The 10684-nt window shown below is 42.2% G+C and overlaps 1 protein-coding gene across 1 annotated transcript in view; it reads right to left on the bottom strand.

Moving 5' to 3' along the window:
• LOC109869354 (solute carrier family 2, facilitated glucose transporter member 1) overlaps nucleotides 1–7193 on the bottom strand; it is a 40030-nt gene extending 32837 nt beyond the window's left edge. Inside the window, exon 1 of the mRNA XM_031804202.1 lies at nucleotides 7087–7193. The gene's annotated coding sequence lies outside the window, so the exon portion shown is untranslated. The remainder of the gene's footprint in view (nucleotides 1–7086) is intronic.
• Between the last annotated feature and the right edge of the window lie 3491 nt (nucleotides 7194–10684).

A 10684-nucleotide genomic window follows, 5' to 3' on the forward strand; every position in this document is an offset into this window, starting at 1 on the left:
TACGGTGAATGTGGGAGAAAAGTTGTGTTCTGTTAATTACTGATGTCCCCTTTAAGGATGGAGCACCCTTGGTCATGTGCAGTGTTGTTCTGTTTCAGTCCACAAACAAATCTATCCCTTAATGTGTCATTTAGGTTCTCTCCAAACTGGCAATGTTCAGACAGTACATATGTAGCAGAGTTGAAGAAACTAACACCCTCCCCCTCATTCTGATCTCTTGTGGAAACGAAAACGTTCAACGATGAAGAGTGGTTTGGGGGATAGGTGATTTTGCAATATCTCCACAATCTCTGTGAATGTTTTATTTGAGGGCTTCAGAGGGGCAGTCAGATCTCTTAGCAAACTGTACTTTTTGGGCCAATTAAACTCAACGCTGGTACTCTTGTTATCAGCAATGTCGTTTGCAATGAAGTACTGTTCCAGTCGTTCAATGTAAGTTGCCCAGTTTTCTTGCGTGTCGTCAAACACATCTATTTTCCCGATGCTAGCCGTTCTCTTTACCTCTGGATCCACGGGTCTTTGATCTGCCGCCTCGTTCTCGTCAGCTCTCCCCTCGTCTTCACTGCTTGCTAGCTGTTGTGCTACATAGTCAAAATCTTCCTCTTCCTACGAGCTCCATCTGTATTCGTGATGCACACTGCAGGTAATCATCCTGGTCGCCATTGTAGTGTCTTAACACTTATTATATAAATGAGTACTAAGAAAGACTCTGAATACAAGTAATTGAACTGGAGCTTCACATTTACTCAAACGAGTTAATACCAGAATAACATAGAACACTGCGCATGACATTCAAAAACGTTAGCTCACAGAATCAGAGCTCACGTTTGCAAAGGCGGTTGAAATTGCTGTGGCTATGGAAATCGCGACTAAAGATGCATTTGAGTTGCAAAGTAAAAGAAGTACTGACCTGTCACAAATTTCCCTGCACAAGTTCATGCAGCCGACAGCGCCCCCGTGTGGCCGAAAAATGCAACAGGTGTGACAGAGATGGTCACAGAGCAGAGGACTGCCGTTTCAAAGACGAAATTTGTCACAAATGCAGTAGAAGGGGGGCACATTCAAAGAGCATGCAAAGCAAAATTCAGTCACAAAAGGAAAACTGAGAAAATTAAAGGGTCTGTGAATGCACTAGCAGAGAACAGTGGCAGTGATTCAGATGAACGATTAATTGGTACAATGGAGTTAACAGTGACTTCTCCCAGCAGTAGCATAATATGGGTGACACCAGACATCGAAGGCAAACCCCTCAAAATGGAGCTGGACACAGGATCTGCAGTGTCTATGATTTCCACTACAGTCTACAATGAGAACTTTAAGGCTATCAAGCTGAAGAACACAAATGTGTTGCTGAAGACCTACTCAGGAGAGAGTTTGAGCCCAATGGGGGCGTTGCAGGTCAGAGTGCGTTATGGGGGGCAAACACAGCAGTTACAGCTGTATGTGGTGCCTGGAACTGGCCCCCCATTATTTGGCAGGGAATGGCTTTCAAAAATAAAGCTGAACTGGTGTGACTTGAAAATGCTCCACACGTTCCAGTCCAAAGAGAAAGGCACAGACCAAACACTGGAACACTTGCGGAAGAAATACAACACAATTTTCAGATGGGAACAGTAAAAGGCTTCACAGCAAAACTTGTACTAAGAGATGACACAACCCCAAAATTCTGCAAAGCCAGATCTGTTCCATACTCCCTGAGACCAAAGGTGGAAGTGGAAATTGATCGCTTGCAGGATACAGGGATCCTGACGAAAGTGGACAGAAGCGAATGGGCCACACCCATAGTTCCTATTGTGAAGAAAGACGGGTCTGTTAGAATGTGTGGGGACTTCAAGGTAACTGAATTCAATGTTGCATGTGGACCAATACCCCCTACCACATCTGGATGATATCTTTGCTGCACTAGCTGGTGGGAAACACTACAGTAAAATTGATCTGAAACAGGCTTACCTGCAGCTACCGGTTGAAGAGAGCTCCAAACAGTACCTGACAATAAACACAAAGGTCTATACAGGTATAACCGCCTGGTTTTTGGCATTGCATCAGCCCCAGCCATTTGGCAATGAACTATTGACCAGATTTTGCAAGGAATCCCAGGAACCCAGTGTATCCTGGATGACATGATCATAACAGGACGCACCGACAGAGCACCTGGCTAACCTGAAAGAGGTCCTGAAAAGACTGAAAGAGTATGGTCTACAGGTAAACTTACAGAAGTGTGAGTTCTTCAAAGACAAGATTGTCTTCTGTGGACATGAAATTGACTGCAATGGATTGCACAAAACACAGGACAAAATCGAGGCAGTGGTACAGGCACCACGACCACAGAATATCAGAAGTGAGATCTTCATGGGACTGATCAATTACTACAGAAGATTCCTTCCAAACCTTTCAGCAGTACTCCAGCCTCTAAATCAGCTTCTGGAATAGAATAGGACATGGTGGTGGACAGAGCAGTGTGAAAATGCATTTCTGGAGGCAAAACGGCTCATAACATCTGAACAGGTCCTGATGCATTACGACCCTGAAATGCCAGTGAAGTTGGCTTGTGATGCGTCCCCCTTTTAATGGTAATACAGAATTGGACACAACAGCTAAGATAGCTAGCTAGCAAAAATATGATATGATTTGACATCAAAGCAAACCTTAATTCTGACAGATGGATACCTTTCCCTTCCCGATGTGTTGGAAGAGCCTTGGGAGGAGGATGCATCAACACCCTGGAAATATGTTTGTGGTGCACTCACACAACACTTATTTTGAGTGATAAATGAGTGTATCGTCTTCAAGATTTATAAGTCAAATCAAATTTATTTATATAGTCCTTCGTACATCAGCTGATATCTCAAAGTGCTGTACAGAAACCCAACCTAAAACAGCAAGCAATGCAGGTGTTGAAGCACCTCAATGCGTGTATTCTCATAAATGTAGCCCAAATATTCATTCTTTGTAAGAATGAGATATTTCATCACTTTAAACTAGTAGCTAGCTCATCCTGATCATGTGTTGTACCTGATTGCTTCTAGAAAGTGAGAAGGAACAAGGCAAAAATACAGATATAGGCCTTAAATCAAACTGAGGACAGAGAAATACAGTATGTGTACACATGACAGGGTAAGGCTTCTTGCATGCATGGCTTTGAGATGTAAGAGTTGTTTGGATGACGCAATTGCCGTGTTGCAGGCATTGGGTCAATCGTTGGGTTGTTTTCTGTTGGTGCTGGGTTATGGATATTTGACCCAGCCAGTGATTTAATTTACCCGCCACCAGCACGTGAGGTTCACCAGAATATTTGCAAGTACTCTAGTTCTAGTGTGACTGAGTGACTGACGAGTGGAAAACGGCTAACGTTATTCTGACCAAGGGTGTTTTGGCTGACTGAACAATCACTACGAATTATGAATGTGATGGTCGTTCAGGTTAAATAGTTTGTCCCATCATAATTGGGTAGCTTGCAAATGTTAGCTTGAGCGTTAGCTAGCTAACAACCGCTTGCTAGCTAACTGTAAGCTAGTGTAGTTAGTCATTTTCAGTGCTAATATCTTTGGCTGTTAGATACATGTGTTATTTCATAGTAACAAAGCACACTGGTTAATTGAAATGCATTCCAGGTGACTACCTCATGAAGCTGGTTGAGAGAATGCCAAGTGTGTGCAAAGTTGTCATCAAGGCAAAGGCTGGCTACTTTGAAGGATCTAAAAAATAAAATATATTTTATTATTTACTTTTTTGGTTACTACATGATTCCATATGTGTTATTTCATAGTTTGATGTCTTCACTATTACAATGTAGAAAATAGTACAAATAAAAGAAAAACCCTTGAATGAATAGGTGTCCAAACTTTTGACTGGTACTGTATATTGAGACTTTATTTTTGATATTGCTACTACGCAAATATGCAAGTAACCATTTCATTGTACAGTTTACACCTATATCCTGTGCATGTGACAAACTTTGATTTGATTATTGTAGGCTGTTACTTTAACCACTTTTAGTCATTAAATCTTTTGTTGTTTACTACCCTACTCACTCTGTTTAGCACAAGTCCTCACGTGAATCCTTAAAGAAATGGGTGGGGCCATTTTCTCAAGTGGGGTTACATGTTTAACTTTCAAAGCAAAATTACTTTCCATGGTTCCTCAACTGAAGTATACAATTTTGTAGCTCCGAGTCTCTACTTCTATCCAATGTAAAACACCATTTCAAATGTTGCTACATACTGTAAGACCGAATTGAGGTAGTCACATTTTCATTGACCCTATGTAAAATAGCATCTACTTCTTCCACATTGTCATCGATAACCAATAGTACAACCTTAATGGAAGCTTGAAAGACTCAACGGTAATTTGAACTTAAAGTGTCAGTGACCAACTTGACACACAACACAGGCTGGGCGAAGCTAATGGGCACTTAGGGGTAAAGTGCATCGCTCAAGGGCACAATAGCAGTATACAGAGATTGTAGCTGGTAACACTCTGGCTGATAGATCACTCCTTTCAAAGTTCCTGAAAATGTCAGAATTGACTGACCTACATGTCTTAAAGTAATGATGGACTGTAATTTCTCTTTGCTTATTTGAGCTGTTCTTGCCATAATATGGACTTGGTCTTTTACCAAGTAGGGCCATCTTCTGTATACCACTCCTGCCTTGTCACAACACAACTGATTGGCTTAAAAGCATTAAGAAGGAAAGAAATTCCACAAATTAACAAGGCGTAGGTGTCTGGTTAGACTGTAAACTCTCCTTCCAGACTCACATTAAGCATCTCCAATCCAAAATTAAATCTAGAATCGGCTTCCTGTTTTGCAACAAAGCATCCTTCTCTCATGCTGCTAACCATACCCTCGTAAAACTGACTATCCTGCCGATCCTTGACTTCGGCAATGTCATTTACAAAATAGCCCCCAACACTACTCAGAAAATTGGATGCAGTCTATCACAGTGCCATCCGTTGTGTCACCAAAGCCCCGTATATTACCCACCACTGTGACCTTTATGCGCTCGATGGCTGGCCCTCGCGTCATATCCGTCGCCAAACCTACTGGCTCAAGGTCATCTATAAGTCGTTGCTAGGTAAAGCCCCGCCTTATCCCAGCTCACTGGTCACCATAGCAGCACCCACCCGCGCTCCAGCAGGTATATTTCACTGGTCACCCCAAAAGCCAATTCCTCCTTCGGCCACCTTACCTTCCAGTTCTATGCTGCCAATTTTATTTTTATTTTACCTTTATTTAACCAGGTAGGCAAGTTGAGAACAAGTTCTCATTTACAATTGCGACCTGGCCAAGATAAAGCAAAGCAGTTCGACAGATAAAACGACACAGAGTTACACATGGAGTAAAAACAAACATACAGTCAATAATGCAGTATAAACAAGTCTATATACAATGTGAGCAAATGAGGTGAGAAGGGAGGTAAAGACAAAAAAGGCCATGATGGCAAAGTAAATACAATATAGCAAGTAAAATACTGGAATGGTAGTTTTGCAATGGAAGAATGTGCAAAGTAGAAATAAAAAATAATGGGGTGCAAAGGAGCAAAATAAATAAATAAATAAAAATTAAATACAGTTGGGAAAGAGGTAGTTGTTTGGGCTAAATTATAGGTGGGCTATGTACAGGTGCAGTAATCTGTGAGCTGCTCTGACAGTTGGTGCTTAAAGCTAGTGAGGGAGATAAGTGTTTCCAGTTTCAGAGATTTTTGTAGTTCGTTCCAGTCATTGGCAGCAGAGAACTGGAAGGAGAGGCGGCCAAAGAAAGAATTGGTTTTGGGGGTGACTAGAGAGATATACCTGCTGGAGCGTGTGCTACAGGTGGGAGATGCTATGGTGACCAGCGAGCTGAGATAAGGGGGAACTTTACCTAGCAGGGTCTTGTAGATGACATGGAGCCAGTGGGTTTGGCGACGAGTATGAAGCGAGGGCCAGCCAACGAGAGCAGGTGAGCAGGTCGCAATGGTGGGTAGTATATGGGGCTTTGGTGATAAAACGGATTGCACTGTGATAGACTGCATCCAATTTGTTGAGTAGGGTATTGGAGGCTATTTTGTAAATGACATCGCCAAAGTCGAGGATTGGTAGGATGGTCAGTTTTACAAGGGTATGTTTGGCAGCATGAGTGAAGGATGCTTTGTTGCGAAATAGGAAGCCAATTCTAGATTTAACTTTGGATTGGAGATGTTTGATATGGGTCTGGAAGGAGAGTTTACAGTCTAACCAGACACCCAATGACTGGAACGAACCGCAAAAATCACTGAAGCTGGAGATTCATCTCCCTCACTAGCTTTAAGCACCAGCTGTCAGAGTCAAATTCAAATCTAACAGCGGTCAGGGAAATGGATCATTTCCCAGATCTTAGTCCTCATAAGGAAAAGGGATCGCTATCTGGCCAGATTCAGAAGGACAAATCTACAACAAGATTATGACAGTTATATTAACTGTAGAAACCAGGCAGGATACAAAATGGGTAAGGCCAAATCACAACATTATATAGATGCCGTTAATGACAACTTACATCAGCCTCAAACTGTGGAAAATTTGAATGGACATTGGCTCAAAAACTCCCCATAAGGTAGAATTGGCATGGATAGTGATGACATTTTATGTTTTTGACCAAGCAAAGTTTGCAAATTTAAACACATTTTCTACAACTATAGCCTCATCTCTGGTTAAGTTACCCATCTGCTCTGGACACTATGGCCAGTCTTTCATAAACAACTTTTACCATAGCAAAGGTCTCACAAATTATTTGTTTGGGCTGTGCATGGTAACAGAGGACAATGTTTCCAATCTACTATGCTTAATGAGCACAAACAAAGCAACTGGGCTGGATAACCATCCTGCAAGATTCATAAAAGATAGTGCTTGTGTCACTGCTAAAATGATAACGCATATTGTAAACCTTTCTATTAGTTGGACAAGGTCTCCCTTCGAAAAGAGATGTTACGTCATTGAGAAAAACCGGTATAAATAAAGGTTAAATAAAATAAAAAATAAGTAGTGGTACATTTCCCAAGGATCTCAAAACAGCCTGGGTGGTTACACTTCACAAGAAAAGCAATAAAACAAATGTAGGAATCTACAGACCTGTGTCAATCCTCAGCACCTTATCCAAAGTTGTTGAGAGATTTGTTTTTAATCAACTTGAGGGATACCTTCTTGAGCACAAACTTCTTTATGAACTACAATCTGGCTCCAGAACAGCTCACTCCACTGATACTTGCCTGATCTCTTTCACCTGTCTTTGTGCTTGTCTCCACACCCTCCAGGTGTCGCCCATCTTCCACACTAACAATTGAAATCGGAAGTTTACACGCACTTAGGTTGGAGTCATTAAAACTCGTTTTTCAACCACTCCACAAATTTCTTGTTTACAAACTATAGTTTTGGCATGTCGGTTAGGACATCTACTCTGTGCATGACACAAGTCATTTTTCCAACAATTGTTTACAGACAGATGATTTAACTTATCATTCGCTGTATCACAAAAACAGTGTGTCAGAAGTTTACATGTGCCTTTAAACAGCTTGTAAAATTCCAGAAAATGATGTCATGGCTTTAGAAGCTTCTGATAGGCTAATTGACATAATTTGAGTCAACTGGAGGTGTACCTGTGGATGTATTTCAAGGCCTACCTTCAAACTCAATGCCTCTTTGCTTGACATCATGGGAAAATTAAAAGAAATCAGCCAAGACCTCAGGGAATTCTTTTGAGACCTCCACAAGTCTGGTTCATCCTTTGTCAGAAATTTCCAAACGCCTGAAGGTACCACGTTCATCTGTGCAAACAATAGTGCGTAAGTATAAACATCATGGGACCACGCAGCCGTCATTCTGCTCAGGAAGGAGACGCGTTCTCTCTCTTAGAGATGAACGTACTTTTGTGCGAAAAGTGCAAATCAATCCCAGAACAACAGCAAATTACCTTGTGAAGATGGGAGGTACAAAAATATCTATATCCACAGTAAAACGAGTCCTATATCAACATAAACTGAAAGGCCGCTCTGCAAGCAAGACGCCACTGCTCCAAAACCGACATAAAAAAGCCAGACTACAGTTTGCAACTGCACATGAGGACAAAGATCGTACCTTTTGGAGAAATGTCCTCTTTGATGAAACAAAAATAGAACTGTTTGGCCATAATGACCATTGCTTTGTTTGGAGGAAAAAGGGGGAGGCTTGCAAGCTGAAGAACACCATCCCAACCGTGAAGCATGGGGGTGGCAGCATCATGTTGTGGGGGTGCTTTGCTGCAGGAGGGACTGGTGCACTTCACAAAATAGATGGCATCATGAGGACGGAAAATGATGTGGATATATTGAAGCAACATCTCAAGGCATCAGTTAAAGTTAAAGCTTGGTCGCAAATGGGTCTTCCAAATGGACAATGACCCCAAGCATACTTCCAAAGTTGTGGCAAAATGGCTTAAGGACAACAAAGTCAAGATATTGGAGTGGCCATCTCAAAGCCCTGACCTCAACCCTATAGAAAATTTGTGAGCAGAACTGAAAAAGCGTGTGTGAGGAAGGAGGCCTAGAAACCTGACTCAGTTACACCAGCTCTGTCAGGAGGAATGGGCCACAATTCACCCAATTTATTGTGGGAAGCTTGTTGAAGGCTACGCGAAACGTTTGACTCAAGTTAAACCATTTCATTGAGTGTATGTAAACTTCTGACCCACTGGGAATGTGATGAAATAAATAAAAGCTTAAATAAATAGTTCTCTCTACTATTATTCTGACATTTAACAATCTTAAAATAAAGTGCCTTGCCTTGCCTTGCCTATCCTGACCTGACCTGACCTGACCTGACCTGACCTGACCTGACCTGATCTTCTTTGTATTGCAAAAACACAACTACTTACACACAATAAACGCTGTAACACAATACAATATTACTCCTCCAAGATCATTAAATCATTTTTGATAACCCCAAACAATCAATGTCGAGCTCATCAACATGAGGCAATATCATTCCGCTAGGAATACTTAAACATAAAAACACTTTCTACCCAAAAACTCTGGCTTGTTACCACCCACACCTTTTTTTTAAAGATATGATATGAAAAAGCTGTAAATGAATCCCCGGGAAGGGCCATTACCTGTTCTTGGCTTGGACCCCTGACCAGCCTGGTGGCTTCTGTGGGGCCAGGGATGGGGGTCTTGACCCCGTCTGTGGTGGACATGGTCCTCTGGTCCTATGGACCTGGTAGTGGAGGGAATCTGAGCGGCTGAAGGGCCGGTGGTGGAACAGCAGCAGGGAGAGACAGAGGCAGCTGTCTGATCCTGGCTGGATCCCACAGGGTCTGTGTGTGTTTGTGTGTCAGAGCTCCCATTCATCCCCTACCACCTCTGTCATCAACTGACACTGCAGGCCGCTGTGCAAACAGCCTATAGGACCGCACTGTTCAAACCAATCATTCACCAAGCAAATTAAATGGGATATTGCCGCTTTTAATAAACATATAATATGAAGCCCTATGCAGTTTGGTAGTAGACATCTCACCTCTTTCTAAGGTGTGCTAATGTTTTGTCTATAGTGATTACATAAACTCAGCAAAAAAAGAAACGTCCCTTTTTCAGGACCCTGTCTTTCAAAGATAATTTGTACTTCACAGATCTTCATTCTAAAGGGTTTAAACACTGTTTCCCATGCTTGTTCAATGACCAATAAACAATTAATGAACATGCACTTGTGGAACGGTCGTTAAGACGCCAACAGCTTACAGACGGTAGGAAATTAAGGTCACAGTTATGAAAACTTAGGACACTCAAGAGGCCTTTCTACTGACTCTGAAGAACACCAAAAGACAAATTTAATTATTTCTATTATTTTTTAAATCTCATTTTCCATCTACGGACTGAACATACTCTCCTGCTAGCCAGCTAACTAGCTACTAGCTAGTAGTCAGTTAGCTACTGCTAGCGGTCATCACCGTTAACCCGGACTGGCTGCCTCAGCCCAGGCAACTCCTGCCAGCCTGCACAGCGTGATATCTACCCAGAGCATATCGGACTGCTTTTCTCTACCACATCTCCGGATTCCTACTGCAAGGTCTGAACCTTTACTCCGTCTAATGTCTCTGTCCCGAAGAAAGCACCAGTTAGCCTGGGGCTAGTCTCGAACTAGGCCCATCTCCCGGCTAGTTCGTGCTAGTTCGTGCTCCAGCAGGTATATTGCACTAGTCATCCCCAAAGCCAGCACTTCCTTTGGCCGCCTGTCCTTCCAGTTATCTGCTGCCAGTGACTGGAACAAATTGCAAAAATCTCTGAAGCTGGAGTCTTATAACTCCCTCTCTAACTTTAAGCATCAGCTGTCTGAGCAGCTTACCGGTCACTGTACCTGTACACAGCCAATCTGTAAAAAGCACACCCAACTACCTCATCCCCATATTATTACTTACCCACTTGCTCTTTTGCACCCCAGTATCTCTACTTGCACATCATCATCTGCACATCTATCACTCAAGATTTAATGCTAAATTGTAATTATTTTGCCTCTCGGGCCTATTTATTGCCTACCTCCCTAGTCTTCTACATTTGCACAGACTGTACATAGATTTTTCACATTTTTTATTTTGTGTTATTGACTGTACGTTTGTTTATGTGTAACTCTGTGTTGTTGTTTTTCTCACACTGCTTTATCTTGGCCAGGTCGCAGTTGTAAATGAGAATTTTTTCCCAAC

This window comes from Oncorhynchus kisutch, linkage group LG24, assembly GCF_002021735.2.
Source record: "Oncorhynchus kisutch isolate 150728-3 linkage group LG24, Okis_V2, whole genome shotgun sequence".
Classification (NCBI taxonomy): domain Eukaryota; kingdom Metazoa; phylum Chordata; class Actinopteri; order Salmoniformes; family Salmonidae; genus Oncorhynchus; species Oncorhynchus kisutch.